Source organism: Macaca fascicularis, chromosome 16 (genome assembly GCF_037993035.2).
Source record: "Macaca fascicularis isolate 582-1 chromosome 16, T2T-MFA8v1.1".
Classification (NCBI taxonomy): Eukaryota; Metazoa; Chordata; class Mammalia; order Primates; family Cercopithecidae; genus Macaca; species Macaca fascicularis.
In genome coordinates this window covers 11,143,686-11,162,903 of record NC_088390.1, presented here as the reverse complement: position 1 = coordinate 11,162,903, position 19,218 = coordinate 11,143,686, and positions in this window count along the sequence as shown.

The window sequence follows — 19,218 nt, the reverse complement described above, 5'->3', positions numbered from 1 at the left end:
TGTGATTGGGAGGCCTCAGGAAATTTATAATCATGGCAGAAGGCGAAGGGGAAGCAAGTGCCCTTCTTTACATGGCGGCAGGAAAGAGAGAGAGAGAGCACAATGAGGGAGATGCCACACACTCACTTTTAAATAATCAGATCTTGTGAGAACTCACTTGCTATCACGAGAATAGCAAGTGGGAAATCCATCCCCATGATCCAGTCACCTCCCACCAGGCCCCTCCTCCAATTCGACATGAGATTTGGGCAGGGACACAAGTCCAAATCATATCTCATTCTGTATGTTTCTCCAAGATTCCCTGGGAGCTGAACTATCCTGTGGGAGTTGTAGTAATGAATCCTTTATTAGCTCCTCCTTCCCTGTCTCACTCTCAAATAATCACTGGGTAGAGATTTTGCAGAGGGATCCTTATGTAAGTCTTTTCTCTCCAAATAAATCTTAGTCTCTCTGGGAGATGAATGATGCCTTATATTACACCTCTAAATATCTTCTACCACTTAGCACAGTGCTGACTACAATGCCCACTGACACTCTATGATTATTTCATGTCTTGGATTCGCAACATGTGTATCAGTTAGACCATGGTTAATAATTTTTAAAAATAGAAATGGGTTTCATTCGAAGTGAAAAATGCATTTGATTTTAAAGAACTTTCTACTTACTCAAATGAATATATCTAGTCTACAGAGAAGTTCAGAAGCCAAGTTCTCCCTCTCTCTCTATCTCCTTGTCTTTAAGAAAACAAAAAGATTTCTCTGAATAAGATAAATCCATTCAACGGAACAGAACAAGATGATAAGGTCAATGTGATATTTGACTAACTGCAGTGTGTAATTCATGCCCTGACAGTTCTTTCACTTTATCTGTTTCTTAGGTTTTACCCCCAATTTCAGCTCATTTGAGTAGTAATGTTCTTTTGACTGCATCAGCCTGATTTTCAACTCCAACTCTGTTTTCTACAGCCCGTCCTTTCTCAATCAAAGATCCATGCTCCGTGGGCTTCGTTTTCCCCTTCAGGTAAGTATCTCCCATCCATACGTGTTCATTCATCTCACAAAGTCTTCACATTCAGAAAGCTTTCACTTCTGAGACTCTGAGAAAATCATTGACCTTCTCTGAACCTCATCATCAGGTATGGTGAGAGGATGCTGCTGCTAACTTAGTATAATGCCTGGAACATAGTGAGCACTCAGTCTACTGTTGTTTTTCTTATTTCATCATTATTTACTCTTTCATGACTGTCTAAATATCTTGCATAGTTAAGGGATTACTTTTATGAGGGAAGTAATATCATAGAGTGGTCAAGAGTACAGCTTTGCAGAGAGTAGACCGAAGCTCAAACCCAAATTTGGCCAGTCCCCAAGAAGTCCTCCAATGATTCTCTCCTCCTCATAGTTACACCCTTGTGTTGGAGCTTCCCCCACTGGATCATGGCAGTCCTGTGTACCCAGAAGAACATGGTGGAAGTGCCAGTGTGCAATTTCTGGGGCTAGGTTATGAAGACACTATCATTTCCACCTTGCCCTCTCTCTCGAATTGCTCACTCTGGACGAAGCCAGCTGAAATGTTTCAAAAACATTACAGCATCCTCTGGAGATATGAACTCCATGTGAACCCAAGAGAAACGGAGGCCTCCTTACAAAAGCCGGCACCCACTTGCCAGTCATATGAGTGAATTTTCTTGGCAATGGGTCCTCCAGCCCTAGGCAAGCCTTCAGATGTTGCAGCCCCAACTGATATCTTGACTGTAATCTCAGGAGGGATCCTTACCCAAAAAAAACTCCAATGAAACAATTCCTGAATTTCTGACCTAGACATTTTATGATATGATAAATGTCTATTACTGTCTTAAGCCTCTAAGTTGTAGGGTAATTTGTTATGAAAAATAGATAGCTAATATACTATGTTGATAGTATGGGGGAACTACTTATAAGCCTTAATTTCCTTATATGCAAGATGAGAATAATTAATGGCACTTACTTAAAAGTGTTGTTAAGAGGATGCACAGAGTTAATATATTCATAGCAATTATGAAAATTTCTTGCACAGTAAATGCTCAGTATATAGTAATACTGTTATTGATAATAAATATTTTTATCCTATTGTGCATATAACACCATTCTCCTGAAGTACTTTAAGAAGTCAACCTTCTGTTTACATCAAATTATGTCTATAATAGAAGGAACATGAATCACAAAGGACATGACACTGCCTGATTCAGTAATAATCTGGATCCTAAGGATCAGAGACCTCCTGGACCAAGGAACTCTGAGAAGTAAGTTAAGAGGCAAAATGCTCAACTCTTCTTTGACTTGTTAATGTACCTGTATCATTGATACCCTGTTTATTCCTTTCTATAAAAAGCTAGAGTTAAATTTTAGTTGTGTCCATTATTAAAGAAAAAGATGGTCCTGTGTGTTAAAAAATGAGTGAAGACTGTGGGAATATTTCTCTGTCTTTAGTTCTTTGAATCAAAGCTCTCTGGATTAATCCCCAAGCAGATGAAGGTCTGGGGCAGCGCAGTCCAGGTGCTAAGTGTTCTTCAGGCTGAGAGAATTGTAGAGAGCAGAAATAGCCCACAGTCTTGGCTTCCTTTTAAATGAAAAGGACAGTCTTTTTGTTCAATAATGGGCACAGCAAAAATTTAACCCTAGCTTTTTACACAGAGCAATAGCAAAGCACAACATTTAACTAGCATTCATTTGGAACTCCTCTCTACAGAATAATCTGTCATTGAGCTGATTAGCAAGAAGTGTTTGAAGAGTCCTTTTTGTCAACTTAGCTTGTGCAGGTACCCAGCTGGCTCCTAGGTGCAGTTCATCTGTGGCTGCCCTTCAGAAGTGCAGTGTTAATTATTTTATTAGCTCCTGCCCTTAGAATTCCTTGAGAATTTAAGAGCTATTAAGATATCTTTCACTGTTGAAGCTCTTACCTCTCCTACTTGGTGTGGACAAGTACTACAGAATGGAGAGATGGAAAAAAGATATTAATTAATTAATTAGCTGGGCATGGTGATGCGTGCTTGTAATTTCAGCTACTCAGGAGGCTGAGGCTGGAGGACCCCTTGAGGCTGCGATGAGCTCTGATCTTGCCACTGCCCTCCAGTTTGGGTGATAGAGTGAAACTCTATCACTAAAAAGTAATAATTTTCAAAACAAAGAATGGAGAAATGGACTTTTCGCCTTCATCTCTTACAAACTAAACATCTGAAGACTTCCTCCTTGTTTCTCAAATGCATCCCTCTTCCCCCATAAACTTTTAACTCCTTAGAACACACACAACTGGATCATACTTGGTGTTATGAACATGTTGTTGTATTGATAACACACATTCCTAAATAGCTCCTTAAGAATAGAATAGAAGCCTCTGCTCATCATCCATTGGTTGATGAGGAGGAGGGTGGGGAGGAAGAAGAGGTAGATAAATCCCTAGGGTTCTTGGTCCCTTGTGGTGGACTGTTCCTTGCAGACCCGGAGCCTGGCATTTCATCAAGAAGCATAATGTAGCCAGTGCTTTGGGGTTTCGTGACCCATCTGCCTTTCATACCACCTCTTACTGCTCCTTGACACAAGAAATAGAAAATGAAGCATGATTAAATGTCACTATCCTTGTAGGTACTGAGCAAGGAAAATCAACTAAGGTGTCAGGTCATCCATGCTTTTGTGTCAGCTCTACCTCTAATTAGCCAGTCATGTTGGGCAAGTCATTTATCTCATCTCTGGGGTATCTTGTTGCTTTTAACCTTAAAAAAAGGAAACATCTACCTGGCGCAATTTCCAGGCTTCTGGTTTGAGTCAGAGGAAGGGAAAAAGCACTCAAATTTGAATGTCACTATGTGCCAGGCTTTTTATAGACATGATTTTATTTAATCTGTATGCAACCCATGAGATAAGTGTTTAGTCACTTTTTTTTATAAATGAGAAAGCAAAGTTCAGAATCCAGTCACCTGACTCGACCCCTCCCTCTCCAGACCACATGCTTCTGCCTCTCATCCAACCACCCATGGCAAGAATGCTTCCCATTTTTGAAGTGCATAACTAGCGTTTGGCACAGTCTGTACTTTGGTGCTCCCATGTCACCCTGTGCTTATTTCTATTATTGCATCACAATGTTTTCTAATATTCTGTTTGAATGCATGTATCTCCCCGTGGGTTGGAGCTCCTTCAGAGCAGAAGGAGTCTTATGCATGTTTGCATGACCAGGTTTGTCCAACTGCCTAATATACACAAGGTGTTCAGAAAACATTTTCACATAAAATTTGTTATGTGCTTTTTTTTACCTGGGAAATACGAAGAAAATTTAAGTGGCTCCTCATCTCTTCAGCCAGACAACACTGTCAGCCTTAAAATAATATTAAACGTATTACATATTGTTAAAAAAAAATCCAAATGGTACCAAAACAAAAAATAAAAGTTTGTTTTTCTTCCTGTACCTCTGGTTTCTTTCTACAAAAGTATCAAACTAAAAGTTAAAGTTTCCTTTCTTTGGCATCTTTCTTAAGAATTTATATACATACACACATGTGTGTGTGTGTGTGTATATATACATGTATATATGTATGTATATATACATATGTATATGTATATACACACATATATATGTATATACACATACATATATACATGTATATATATACACACATGCATACATGCATATATATGTGTATGTATGTGTATTATTATATATATACTATAAATATTGTATATATACACACATATATTTGCACACTCAACACACTGATCTGTACTGTGCTCTTTCACTTAATAATATAATTTGAAATTACCCTATCAGAATACAGAGCTACATCATATTCTTAACCTATGCATAGCATGGTATTCCATTATATGGATGTTCCAAAATTTATTTAACCATTTCCCAACTATTGAATGTTTAGGTTATCTGCAGTTTTTTCCCTTAGCTATTCCTACAATAACCAACCTTCTCCAAGCGTCTTGATATTCTTTTGTATCTGTATCCATATCATTACATTAACAATGTTGATGACATTTACATTATACCCTGAAAAATATATGAACAGCCTTTTGTGTAAAAGCTGAAGAAACAGCCAAACACACGTGTAACATTATGATTGCACAAGTCATTTACATTGTACAGCCAAAAAAATGGTCCCTAGACCATTATAATTCCCTATTTACAAACTGTAATGGTCAGTTTTATGTATCACCTTGGCTCACCTAGAATTCCTAGCTATTCAGTCAAACACCAGTCTAGGTGTTGCTGTGAAGGTATTTTGTAGCTGTGATTAAAGCCCCCAGTCAGTTGGCTTTAAGTAAGAGAGATCATCTTAGATGATCTTAGTGGGCCTGAATCAGTCAGTTCAAAGACCCTCTTTCCTGACATCCACCCGTGTTTTCCTGGAGTACACAGTGACTCTCCATATCCAAGGGTTCTACATCTGAAGACACAACCAACGTTGGATCCAAAATATAGGGAAAAAGACATTGCATCTGTACGGAACATGTACAGACTTTTTTCTTGTCATTATTCCCTAAATAATCTAGTACAATAGCTGTTTACCTATCATTGAATTGTATTAGGTATTCTAAGTAATCTAGAGATGATTTAAAGTATATGGGAGGATGTGCGTAGGTTATATGCAAATGCTGGGACATTTTATATCAGGGACTTGTGCACCCTCAAATTTTGGCCTTGGAGGAAGGCCCCAAAACCAATGCCCGTGAATCTTGAGGGCCAACTATACTCAGCGTCCCTAGAAAGGGATCATGGGAGGCAAATTTTAAGTTCTTGCAAATCATAAAGTCTTTTCCCTCCCCATCTCGGTTTGTCTGATAATATAATTGATCATAGAATTTAGGTTCAAAATCATTTTTCCCAAAACTTTGCCTTCCAGCATTTAGTGTCGCTATGAGAAGTTTGTTGCCTGGCTAATTTTAGCCTCTTTGTGTATAATTCCTTTTTTTTTTTTTTTTTTTTTTAAGTCTTTGAGGATTATCTCTTTCCCCTTGTTTTTCTGGAATTTCATATGATGTGCGTTGGTGTGGATATTTCTGGAACTTTACATGAGTTGTCTCAGTGTGGAACTTTTTTTTCTTAAATCCCAGTCTGCATTGGGAAGGCCCTTTAGAATCTTTAAGCACATCTCTTTTCAGCTGTGGAACGCTTTTTCCTCTTTGTTACTGTCTCTTTGCTCCCCTCCATTTTCTTTATAACCTCTTTCTAGGATTCTGCTTCGGAGTTGTGACTTTTAAGTTGATTTCCCATGCTCCTTATCCTTTTACTTGCATTTCTACATCTTTGGTTCCTTGTTCTGTGATCTATGAGATATCCTCAATAATTTCTTTCATCTCTTTATCGAATTTTTAATTTTAGCCATCACATGCTTATTTTCAAAGAGCTTTCTTATTTTTTTACTTGCACCGTTTAATATATAACATCTTCTTGCTGTTTTATGGTTATAATTATCTTCCCAAACTACTATGCAGTTACTAATTAGAGTTCCCTCCTCCTCCTCCTTCTCCTCTTCTTCTCCCTCTCCTTCTCCTCCTCCTCCTCCTCCTTCTTCTTCTTCCTCTTCTTCGTTGTTATTTCTTCTTCTTCTTCTTCTTCTTCTTCTTCTTCTTCTTCTTCTTCTTCTTCTTCTTCTTCTTCGTTGTTGTTTTTAAGTTCTCTAATTTTTGGCGCCTATTGTTCTATTTGTTCATCTTAGGTTTTCTCTTTAATGTCAATTTTCTATCATATGTTTGCTAGGTGAGGGATCCAGTTGATTTTTTGAACTTATCTAATGCTGTTGTTTATCTTGGTTGATTTTTCTACTGGGTCTATGCCGCGGATAGGAAGGCGGACTAAGATTATGTAATGGGAGAGGCTGGTGGTAGGAGCATCTTGGGTGAGCCCAATTGCCAAAATTTGGGATGACTCAACCCCATTCATTCCCTCCATACACTGCCATCTGCTCTACCTGCCCTCACTACTCCCAGGCATCATATTCCAGTTCTTTAGAGAAGAGTCCTCTATTTCTTATAAATTAACCAGCTAGCATACTGAACTGTTCCAATTTGATATAATTACAGTTTGTCAGTCGGCTCTTTTGCTTTTACATAACATACAATTATAACTGCAAACAGGAAAACTTTGCTTCCTCTGATTTAATTATCCTATCTAATTGCGTTGGTCAGTACTAAAGGAAGTACAGAAGAGGACTAAATAGTATTTGCACTAGGAGTTTTGTCTTTTGTTCCTAAATTCTAGTATTTCCCCAGCAAGCAAAGTGCTAACTTTTAATTTGTGCTATATAATGTATTATGCAGTTTTCATAAGGGTTTGTTTTTCTTGCTTTGTTAAGAAGTAAGATCGAGTGTTTTCAAATGACTTTTAGCATCTATTAGGATCAGGTAATGCTTCTCTCTTAACCACCTGGATTAGTTTCCTGGGACTATCATAACAAAGTACTATAAACTGAACCCCTTACACAACAAAAATTTGCTGTCTCACAGTTCTAAAGCCTAAAAATCTAAGACCAAGATGCTAGCACTGTCCTGAGGGCAGTGAGGGAGAATCTATTCCATGCCTGTAGCCTAACTTCTGGTGGCTTGCTGGAAGTCTTTGGTATTTCTTGGCTTGTTGATCTCTATTTTTATCATCATGTGATGTTCTCCCTGTGTGCATGTCTGTATCTGTGTCCAAATTTCCCTTTTCATAAGGACACCAGTCATATTAGATCAGGGTCCACTCTAATGACCTCATCTTAACTTAATATCACATAGACTCTATTTCCATAGACTCTATAGGCATGAGAACACCTTTTTGGAGACAAAGTTCAGCCCATAGCAACATCTTTACACTCACTTGGAGAAAAAACCTACTTGGTTAGAAACACTATCTGAACCTAATAGATGCTAAAAGTCATTTGAAAGTCACTTGGTAATGGTATGCCATTTATTCGGTATTTTGCTAATTTATTTTTTATAATATTTTGGTGACGATTTTCTCTGTTGATCATCATAAGTAAGCTTGGTCTTTCCTTGTGTTATTTTTATTAGATTTTGAAATACATTCTTTTTTTTTTTTTTTTTTTTTTTTTTTTTGAGACATTGTCTCACTCTTCACCGAGGGTGGAGTGCAGTGGTGTGATCTCGGCTCACAGCAACTTTCACCTCCCGGGTTCAAGCGATTCTCCTGCCTCAGCCTCCCAAGTGGGTGGGATTACAGGTGCCCACCACCATGCCCAGCTAATTTTTTGTATTTTCAGTAGCTGCGACTACAGGCGTGCACCACCATACCCAGCTAATTTTTGTATTTTTAGTAGAGGCAGGGTTTCACCGTGTTGGCCAGGCTGGTCTCAAACTTCTGACCTCAAGTGATCTGCCCACCTTGGCCTCCCAAAGTGCTGGGATTATAGGCATAAGCCACCACACCCAGCCACCCTGCAGGCAGCAACACTTTATCAGAAATAAAGCTCTTCTTTCCAAATATATGAACCCCATCACTCTTCAATCAACACTGGGTAACTAACTTTTGGGGGCCTGATCTTCCCCACAAAAGATGATTCCAGCAAAGGCCCCATGAGGGGAGGGAGTTATTTGTTCCAGATATAAACCAACCCAGAAAGGTTGAAGTGGCCCATCATTTCCTATACCAAATTTTTAAAAATTTAACAAAAGCTTACATTTAGCTTTTTAAAGTGTTATTTTATTTCGCAATGCTGACTGCTATGGACTGAACGCTATATCTCTCCAACATTCATATGTTGAAGCCCTAACCACCAATGTGATGGCATTTGAAGATGAGGCCATGAGAGCAGGAGTCCCTCCTGATGCATGAACCAAGGAAAGACCATGTGAGAACACAGCAAGAAGGTGGCCATCGGCCAGGTGTGGTGGCTCATGCCTGTAATCCCAGCACTTTGGGAGACTGAGGCGGGTAGATCGCAAGGTCAAGAGATCAGAACATCCTGGCCAACATGGCGAAACCCTGTCTCTACTAAAAATACAAGAATTAGCCAGGCGTGGTGGCACACACCTGTAATCTCAGCTACTCGGGAGGCTGAGGCAGGAGAATCGCTTGAACCTGGGAGGTGGAGGTTGCAGTGAGCTGAGCCAAGATTGTGCCACTGCACTCCAGCCTGGCAACAGTGCAAGACTCCATCAAAAAAAGAAAAAAATAAAATAAAAAGAAGGTGGCCTTCTGCAAACCTGAAAGAGAGCCCTCACCAGAACCCCAACCATGTTGTCACTCTGATGTCGAACATTCAGCTTCCAGAACTGTGAGAAGTAAACTTCTGTTGTTTAAGCCACACAGTCTATGATACTTGGTTATAGCAACCCAAGCAGACTAAAACATTGGCTCACATAGCACTTATTACCAAAATACCAAAATATTCAGTCTCATGACTTCCCTTTTTATCTTTGCATTGATTCTTTTGAACAAAAATATTAAGATTTACACTTATACCTGTTACATTTGATCTTCTTATTAAATGTTTTTATTTATGTAATCTCAAATCGTTTATTGTAAACTGTAGTCCTTTTTCATTACTCCCAATATGAGTCTTGTAAGTTACAAAGGTAAGAGAGGAGCCTGGTTTCCCCAGTAATTCCTATGCCCTGAAAGAAACACAAATCTTGGATTAGGCATGAAAATTAAAATTCACCTAACAGCTCAAACATGGAAGATTAAATGCAGATTGGAGAAGATAGAAGTAATTGGATCTGAGCCAAGTTCATTGAGTAATGTATAAACTACAAGTTACTTTTTCTGTGTTCACTGAAATTCCATCACAAGCATTCAAATCATTTGTCATTTTCAGCCTGAAGTGCTGACTTGTGGACTTGACTAGGCATTGTCTATCTTAGTAAAAGACATTATAAAATGCAATCCAGGATGTGTGAAAGGTATAGAAAAAGGATATACCTAGTCCATCCAGATACTTGTCTCAGCCCTGATGTGTGACCTTATATAAATTAAATAGCATCTCTGAGCACTGATTATTTTGGTCTGTAAAATGCAGTCTTTTGCTCTAAAGCCCCTTCCAGTTCTCGAGTTCTAGTTTTCAGAGGTGTAGACATAAAGACAGATAGAGCAGAGGATACCAGTATGTCCCTTGGTGTCCTACAGCTGGCCCCAGAGGGGAACTGAGGAAAGGTGCGCAGAGCAGCCTGCTCCCCACACCCTCTACTCCATGCATAAATAAACCCTAAGAGGAAGGAGCAAGTGATTTAGGAGCAAGTGATTTGGCACTAAGCAGCCTGCCTGCTCTCTACCCAGAGCCACCTGAGTCAGTTCCTGTCACTGCCAACACATCTCAGTAGGTCCCCCGAATTCCTGGGGGATGTAAAAGAGACATGCACACATTCCAGCCCCTTTCTGCTGACTCTGGGATTGCACAGCAAGCTGCAGCCATTATTTTTATTGCTGATGCCACTTCCTATCGAAACAATTTGGTGCTAATAAGCCCCTATAATAGTAAGCAATGGTTTGGCTGAATAATTGTCACTAAATACCATTCAAGGCTTTGTTGCTTCTTGGGCATATTGCTAATTATTCTGCATCTGAAATAACACCCAGAGGCCCACTGAATGCTAGTAAATAGGGTTTCTTCATGCTCCTGAAGCCCAAGGCTGGGTGTGATTAGGAATGCCAAGGCTCTAATCCAGTAAACAATGGCTGCTTCACAGCCTCAACTCCTACAAAATCACAGCTTTTTGCAAATCGTACTGGAGCTCAGACAAATCAAGGCGTCTGTCTGGTGACAGAATTGGTGGGGGAGATTGGGGTGGGTGCGGGTCTCCTTGGGACTGCCCAGGGGAGGTCTTGGGGTGAACACAGGGCTTTTGTTGTAAAGGGAAGAGCCACAGAGTCTGACTGGTTCACCTCAAAGCCGGATCTATATGATTATAGTCACCACTAGGAAAAGCAAAGGTTGGTAATCTAAAAGGAGTGAGTACGGCAGGTGGAGTGCAAGTAGGAAGTTTAGAATGTCCATATCAAGCTCCATGTTACAAAGCAGTTTATGCAGACTTTGTGTTTGCCTGATCTAGGATGCAGGTGATTTTGCCTTCTATTTTTTGGCATAGTGCTATTCCAGACCCTCCGTTTCCTGACATGCACTGCCCCGTTCCTCCTCACTCTTGGGACACTTCAGTTAGCCAAAGGCCGTGCTAAGAATCACAAGGATCTGAGGCAGGATCCTGCAGGGGAGCAGAGGATTATGGAATTAACACATGCTGCTACATGCATAGATCAGTTCAGAGATGATTTATAGAAAGGAGTTAATGGTGGTTCCACCTCAGGAGGAAAATGAGGGAACTTGGAGACAGGGATGGAAGAGAGGCACACTATTCATTGTACATCCTTTGTACGATTTGGAATTACAAAGTAATATATGTGTGATAAAGATGTTTAAAAATATGATGGCATGTGTATTACCCCGGCTTAGCTCCACATCTGAGATAGTCCGTGGACGTGGGCAGGTGGAAGTACTCACAGGGCACTGAGGCTTCTCATTTCTCTGCAAAATTCCTACTCCATCCATCCATTCATTTGTCACATCCATTTATCCATGCAGGCAAATTCTAGGCCCCAAGGCTATAAAGTATTCTTATAGGAAAGCTTCTATTCTCAAAAAAAATTGAAAGTAAGGACAGAAAAGGTCACAAATACTAATAATACAATTGGATTAATCTACTCATACAGGTATGCACAAGGGATCCTGAAAGCCCAGAAGAGAAGGACACTGAGGAAGGTTTCCTGGAGGAGGGAAAGTAGTGGTGGAGGGGTCAGGATAGGCTATTCAGTGACTGTGCCACTAGAAGTTTACTCCTTGGCCACTTCAAAGGACTCCTGTGATTAGAAGACACATCACTCAATTGCAAAATGTAACTTCTTTGGGGAAATTGGTAGTGTTTTAGGAAAAGACGTACCACATACTTCTTATTTGCTATTGGGATGAAGAAAAAAATTGTTTCCCTAAAGTTTAAAATCAGGCCTACAGCGACTCTGGTGATGAGGAAGGTAAAGATTGGTTGTATAAGGTAGTAGATGCTAGAAAATCAGGAAGTGGAGAGTCAGCTGCAAGAAGAGCCCCCTGAAAATATTAGGGTCAGATGCTTCCTTAGCGTACAGACAGAAAATATCCAGGAGGGAGGGGGAGGGATGTCAGGAAGGAGGGAAGAGGAGGGGCTCCCAGGAGGGAGGAAAGAGGGAGGTGAAGGGGACTCCAGAGGAAGGGAGGGGGAGGGACCTCCAGGACAATCATCAGCTGAGGGAAGTAGACACATGAGTGCTGCTCAAGCAGGGCCCTGTACATCCTGCCATTTAAAAGGAAGTCAGCACTCACCTTCCCTGATGGACATGCTGGACCCATCATAAGAACCGGGCATAATGTGGGAATGGACCTTCCAAACAGGTGCAAGAAAGACAACTTCTTACTCAGATGATGTCCTTGCTTTGCTAAAACCATCAAAATGAGGTTTAGTTGCACAAAAATCAAACTTTCATCCACCTGTGCTACCCAGGATAGATGAGGGATCAGTGTACACGTGCACTTTGACTGAATTCGGACCTGAGATCTGGCTTTAGGTTGGGTACGTTTTGTTCTTGAAGCAAAAGGTCTTTTCTGGGAGAGAAGCGATGAGCATCAACCCCAAAGCCTTCTCATGGAGGTTCAAAGTTGTGGAAACATGTCAGACGGTGATTTGCTTTGGCTGTGTCCCCACCCAAATTTCACCTTGAATTGTAATACTGTTTCCGTAGTAGTAAATAAGTCTCACAAGATCTGGTGGTTTTAAAAATGGGAGCTCCCCTGCACAACCTCTGTTGCCTGCCGGGGAGGCATGGCATCATGTAAGACATGACTTTGCTTCTCCTTTGTCATCTGTCATGATTGTGAGGCCTCCCCAGCCATGTGGAACTGTGAGTCCATTAAACCTCTTTCCTTTATAAAGTACCTGGTCTCAGGCATGTCTTTATTAGCAGCATACAAACAGACTAATATGAACAGTCTGGGTTAGAAATGACTACTCTACTTTGCCCTCGTGGCATGAAAGCATCCACAGACAGCACAAGGCCCCTGAGTGCATGATCAGGTGTGCTAAAAGCCAGGGCTGGTGACCCAGACTGCACATTCTGGGAACATCAATACCTGGATTCAGTAAGTGCTCACTTAATACCATTGACAGGTTCTTGGAAACTGTGGCTTGAAGTGAAACAATGTATAACAATGTATAATGAAATCAATTTTACCACAGACTGATGCATACAAACAAAAATTCCTGTAGCATATTTCTGGTCATCAAACATCACCAAACTTCTAAAGAAAGATCAAACCCTTGAAATTTAAACATAGAAACAAATGTGAGTTACACATATACTTAAGAAAGACTGATAAAAACAAATAAGGTGATTACTCACCCAGTTATTCCAGTTCAGGATCTCAGGTGGCCAGAGCCTGTCCAGTCAGCTCAGGGTACAAACAAAGTGGGGAACTGATTCCTGCACAGGACACCATCCCATCACAGGGCACCATCCCATCACAGGGCACACTCACACACTTACACACACAGCCTCACACTGGGGCAATGAGGACACACCAATTCACCCAATGTGCCCATCTCTGGGATGTGGGAAGAAGCCAGATTATCCACAGAAAACCCACGAAGACATGGGAGGAACGTCAGATGTCACACAGGCAGTGGCCCTGGCTGGGAATCAATTGTTTTTTATTATAACAAAACAAAGTTAAATGAAATGACATGATTCAAAGACCTGCTGTACAGGTAGCCTGATGCTAGAACCTCTCCTGACCTAAGTGACCTTGACACTGTGCACAAACTCAAGGAAATAGTTGTGCACATAGTAGGCACTCAACATTTGTTTGTTGAATAAATGTATGGAAATATCAGGTCTGGAGGAGTTTGATTTTGTGAGCCTAACTTTGGCCTGGGGCAGTGGTCAGAGGACAGATCACAGGGAAAGGAAGGATTCTCCTGCTGTGAGGAATCTCTGTGGGATGAGGAATCCTCTGCAGAACAGACACTATTGCCATACCGACAGCTTGCGTGAATGAAGACTTGCATCCCACACTCATGGTTTCAGTAACAGCATTGATTACAAAGGGATGCATGAGAATTTCTGTAGAGGAAACAGGACCCATGGACAAATCCCTGGCTGTCTATAAGAAGGCCTAGGGAGGTGTTATGGTCTGGATGTTTGTGTTCACCCAAAATTCACATGTGAAAATCCTAACCCCAAGGTAATGGTATTTGAAAGTGGGGTCTTAGGGAGATGATTAGGTCATGAGGATGGTGTCCTCATGAAAGGGATTAGTGCCCTTATCAAAGAAGCCAAGACATGTCCTTTGCCGTTTTCATCATGTGTGGACACAGAGTAGGCCATCCATGAACTAGGAAGTGGGTCCTCATCAGACGAAATCTGCCGCAACCTTCATCTTGGACTTCCCAGTCTCCAGAACTGTGAGAAATAAATTTCTGTTGTTTATAAGTCATCCAGTCTACGAGTCCAAAAGGACTAAGATGGGGGGGAACTCTAGAAGAAGGGCTGGATTTCCTGATCTCTGTGTAGAAACAGGAGTGAGGTGGTGTGGTGCAGGAGTCATTGTAATTTAAACATTACACGATATATGCCCTTATTTTGTATTTGAAGAGTGGCATGCAGATTATACTATTTCTGGAAACTCCTTTCCATACATCTCTCCCAAAAAAGCCTTTCGTTGACTCAACATCCTCCCCTATTTCTCTTGACTTTCTCCTCCACTTGGCTCACAAACATCATGGAAAGCTCTTGGTCCTCACCACCTTTACTCCCTTCCTTTACACTCACTCCACAGTGGTATCCTCTCCTTCTCTACCACTCCACCAACACTGATTTCACCAAGGTTGCCATTACTCTCCTTGTGGCTAAATCCATTGGGCACTGCACACTCACCAGCATTTCATTACATTCTCCTTCTTAATACACCTTCTTCCCTTGGCTTCTTGGACACAGCATTCTCCTTGACTGCTTCTCTGACATTCCTCATTTTATTTTCTCTGCACCTGCATCCATACCTTAAATGTTAATGTCCCTAAGAGTTCCTTTATTTCATTCTCTGCACGGTTGACTTCTCAATTTACATATTTTTTTCCTGAGTGAACTCAGGTGCTTCTATGACTTTAATTGACATCTATATTCTGACAGCTATTAGATCTCTGCCTCCAGCCCAGCTTTCTCTCCTGAACCACAGACTTATAACCAAATGTCCACCCTGTGAGCCAAACTTATGCCCAGCATTGGTGATGATACAAGAATCCTCATACACAAGGAGTGTAAAAATATATAATTTTGGAGGTTGATTTGACCATACTGCCAGATCTAAAATTATGTGTAGTCCTTCAAGCTAACCTTCCACTTTTAAGAATCTATTCTGTAAAATATTCCACTTATATAAGGTATCTAAAATAGTCAAAGTTAGAGGAGCAGAAAATAGAATGGTGGTTGCCAGGGGCTGGGAGGAGGGGAAAATGGGGAGTTGTTCAATGGGTAAAAAGTTTCAGTTATACAAGATGAATAAGTTCTAGACATCTGCTGCACAACACAGTGCCTTTGGTTAACAATATGACATTGTACAATTCAAAATTTGTTAAGGTAGACTTTGTGTTCGTTCCTAATACACACACACACACACACACACACACACACACACACACACACACACATACACACATATATATATATAAGGTAACAATAAAACTTTGGGCAACTTTTTGACGTGTTCATTACCATGACTGTGGTGATGGTATCACAGGTGTAGCCCTATGCCTAAATTTACTTAATCATGTTTGTTAGGTTTTTTACTTCTGTATAGCAATTACACCTCAAATTAAAAAAAAAAAAACACAGTGAAAAATATGCACAAAGTGTGCCCAGATATGCATATACAGTTAAGTTTTGCAGGATTTTTCACAAAAGTGAAAAGTGGGAAATAAAGTAAAGATCAATGGTGGATAGTTAAGGAAATTATAGTAGATGCATACTATTGCCCACCCATTCCACCTAAGCACTCACTGGTTGGGTATATGCCAGTGGTTTCCTCCTTGCAAATAAGTGTGACTCTCAGCTCAAGATCTGGGGGCAACTCAGCCCATGACAGTTCATAAAAAGAAGTGATATTACGAAGTAGACTCTTAGGGTGGATTTCTGAAATTGGACCCCTTCCCACCCAGATGACAACAAGGAACCTGTTTCTATTTCTGGCATTAAGTGGAGGGGTTATCACACTGTGGAATCACATTTACTAAGGTTCTCCCCTGTGGCTTATTTGGATTGAATGATGGGCAGAAGAGGGTGCACATGCTTATGCAGTACATCTAATACGTGAAAGATACGGGCACAGCCATACTTTTAAAGGTTATAGAGCTGGATGTTGTTTACTGACATACAATAAAATAACAGGTGCAGGTCAACCAGTGATGAATCCAGGGCATGGTGAGAATGTCAGAAAGTATCCACGGTAGCATTCAAAGAGACCCTCATCTCCTACAAGCAACCTGTGCTGAAGATCAGGCCCAACACTTTGTTGTAAGGGTGGCAGAATTACAAAAGAGGTTGAATGCACAACCTAGTAGTTCTCTTATGTTTATTACTGAGAGCTTGGAACCAGCATATTCCACTGAACACTATTTTTTGTGTAAAAAGATTATTTTTAGACAAAATTTGCTTTTAATAAACATATAGACATACGAACACTTATGTTATACCTCATTCCATGTCAGTACATGCAGATATAGAACACCCTCTGTATGAGTGGATACTTACACACACACACAAACACACACACACACACATACTTATTCCACTGAACGCAGGGGGTCTATTTCTTGGAATGGAGGCTAATTTGGGGGGATTACTATAGCACAGGCTCTTATGAAATGTGCTCCTAATAGTCTGTTGCAAAGTCTTTTCTTTTCCCTTTACATTCCCCGAAGTCAAGACATGGCTCTGGCTGTAGGTTCGTATATTCCACATCTATGTATATAATACCTTCATAATGTCAAAGCATGACTACCAGCCTCTAATTTCTTGCTGAATTTCATACCACTCTGATTCCTCCTTGATTTCCTTCAAGGAACCTGGAGCCACATTGACACTTGCATAAAACCTGTACTATGCTGCTTTTCCTGCACTTTTGCATCATACTTTCTTTTGTCTTTTGTGAGCCACTGTAGGTCAAAGCTATTTACTGTAACATGAAACAGTGGCAGAAAGCGAGATCAAGTGGAGCAACATTCAACCTGACAAAAGTCAGTATCTCCTTTCAGCACTTATTAGCTGAAACATAAAACAGTGCACAGTCTACTCTCTGTCTGATACACTACGAGAGAAAATAATTCTGCACTACTCGGACGTTGAATGAATATGTATATATATTTTAAATATTAAGTAATTTTGAGATGAATATTACTTTTAGTAATCAAGGCTCCCCCAAGGCAGTGCTTAAGAGGTGTGAATCTTAGGCTAGATTTTCCCAGAATCAGATCTTGCGACAAGGCCTTGAATACCCGTGGCTTATTTGGCAAGTGGTCCCTGGAAGCACTGGTAGGGAAGAATGTGAGACAGCAGTTGGAGGAAGTGATACAGGGCACACTGATGAGCAGGATGTGTCTGTGGGCACCCAAGACTCAGCCCCATTAGAGACATCTGAGAGGTGGTATGAATCACGCCTCAGAATTATCCCATGCCAGAATATGAAAGCAAGGGTATGTATCCAGCACTCATCTGTCATTGGTTGAGGGCTGCTCCTGGAAGTGGAAACTCACATACACCTCTGTGGCCTAAGTAGATTAAGAGAGAGCTCATAGGTGAAGAGTTACCAGTGCTTGCTGTAGGGCACTGTTGGAAAGGTCAGTGCCAAGAGGTCCTGAGCAGAAAGCAGAGCCTCTCCTAGAGTTTACTCCTGACACCACTCAGATCCCATATTCATTCTGCCTTGGCACTGCTTCATCAGGGAGGTTATCATCACAATTTTTAAAAAGGACTTAAAATGAAAGGAGTGGTGGAACAAACTATACCCTCTGCTGCTGTGATTGGTCCTGATCCAGCATCTCCTTCCTCTATTTTTTATTCTGGATAAGAGGTAGCATCTTCAGCCTCAGCCAGCACCTCATTCCTGACAGGTCTGAGATCCCGATTTACTGGACCCTTGAAAAGCTTTCTTGATTGTTACAATTGCCCAGTTCATGACCATCACCAGGCATAAAAGCACCCAGAGGTACCCCAGTGAATCATTCGGGTCCCCAAAAATTCCTCCTGCTCTCTATCTCCTCATAATAATCATGATCAATTATCCCTGCCAATACAGGAAACCCTTTGATTGCTTGATAATCTGACTTGAAGAGCCCCAAAGAGACAGATATCAGCCACAGCTCTAAGTTCAGTGGAACACTTACTGTATCTCCTGGTGTAACTATCCCCTCCACACTAGCAGCCAGTATCTGTAGCCTAGAAGAGCCTAAAATTATGCGGACAGGAAGTATAATTCATCTAGCTGGGTTCCTGCAGTAGTGTTGAGAAATCTAATCCTTCTTTCACCTCTTGAATTCTGGACCCAAGTGTATATTACCTCTTGAAGCCTTTTTGGTGTATTATCCATAAACTGGTGCCTTATCTTAACTTTAAGAGGTCATCCCAATATTCTACTAGATCAGTCACTTGTGGATGAATCAGTATATGACAAAACCAGTAGAGCCCATTGTCACAACTCCTTTGTTCAAAGGTGGGTTGCTTGGCCCTAGGTTTTGTTATTCAGAATACCACGTTGGAAAATCAGACATTCTAGGAGCCAGTGGATAGTGGTGCTTGCAGAAGCATTGTGTACAGAAAGGTAAATCCATACCCAGAATATGTAGCAAACCTAGTAAAAATGAATCATTGCCTTCTTCAGGAAAGAATGGTCTGATTAATCAGCTTGACATCTACCACTAGTTGGTCTGAAAACCCAGGCTCAGCGCTGGGCTCTGCTGCTCTCAGGCCAGAATACTCAGCAGCAGTGGTAGCTAGTTCAGCCTCGGTGACCAGAAGTCTATGCTGTGGGGTCCATGAGTACCCTTCTTTAAGTCTGATGGGCTTATTTTGTAGGCACTGGGTGATGGAGGATCAAGGCTGGCTGAAATCCACACGTCATCCTATTCACTTGGGGTTTCAGTGCCTTGTTGGTGGCAGGTGCTTTCTAGTTGTCAGTGA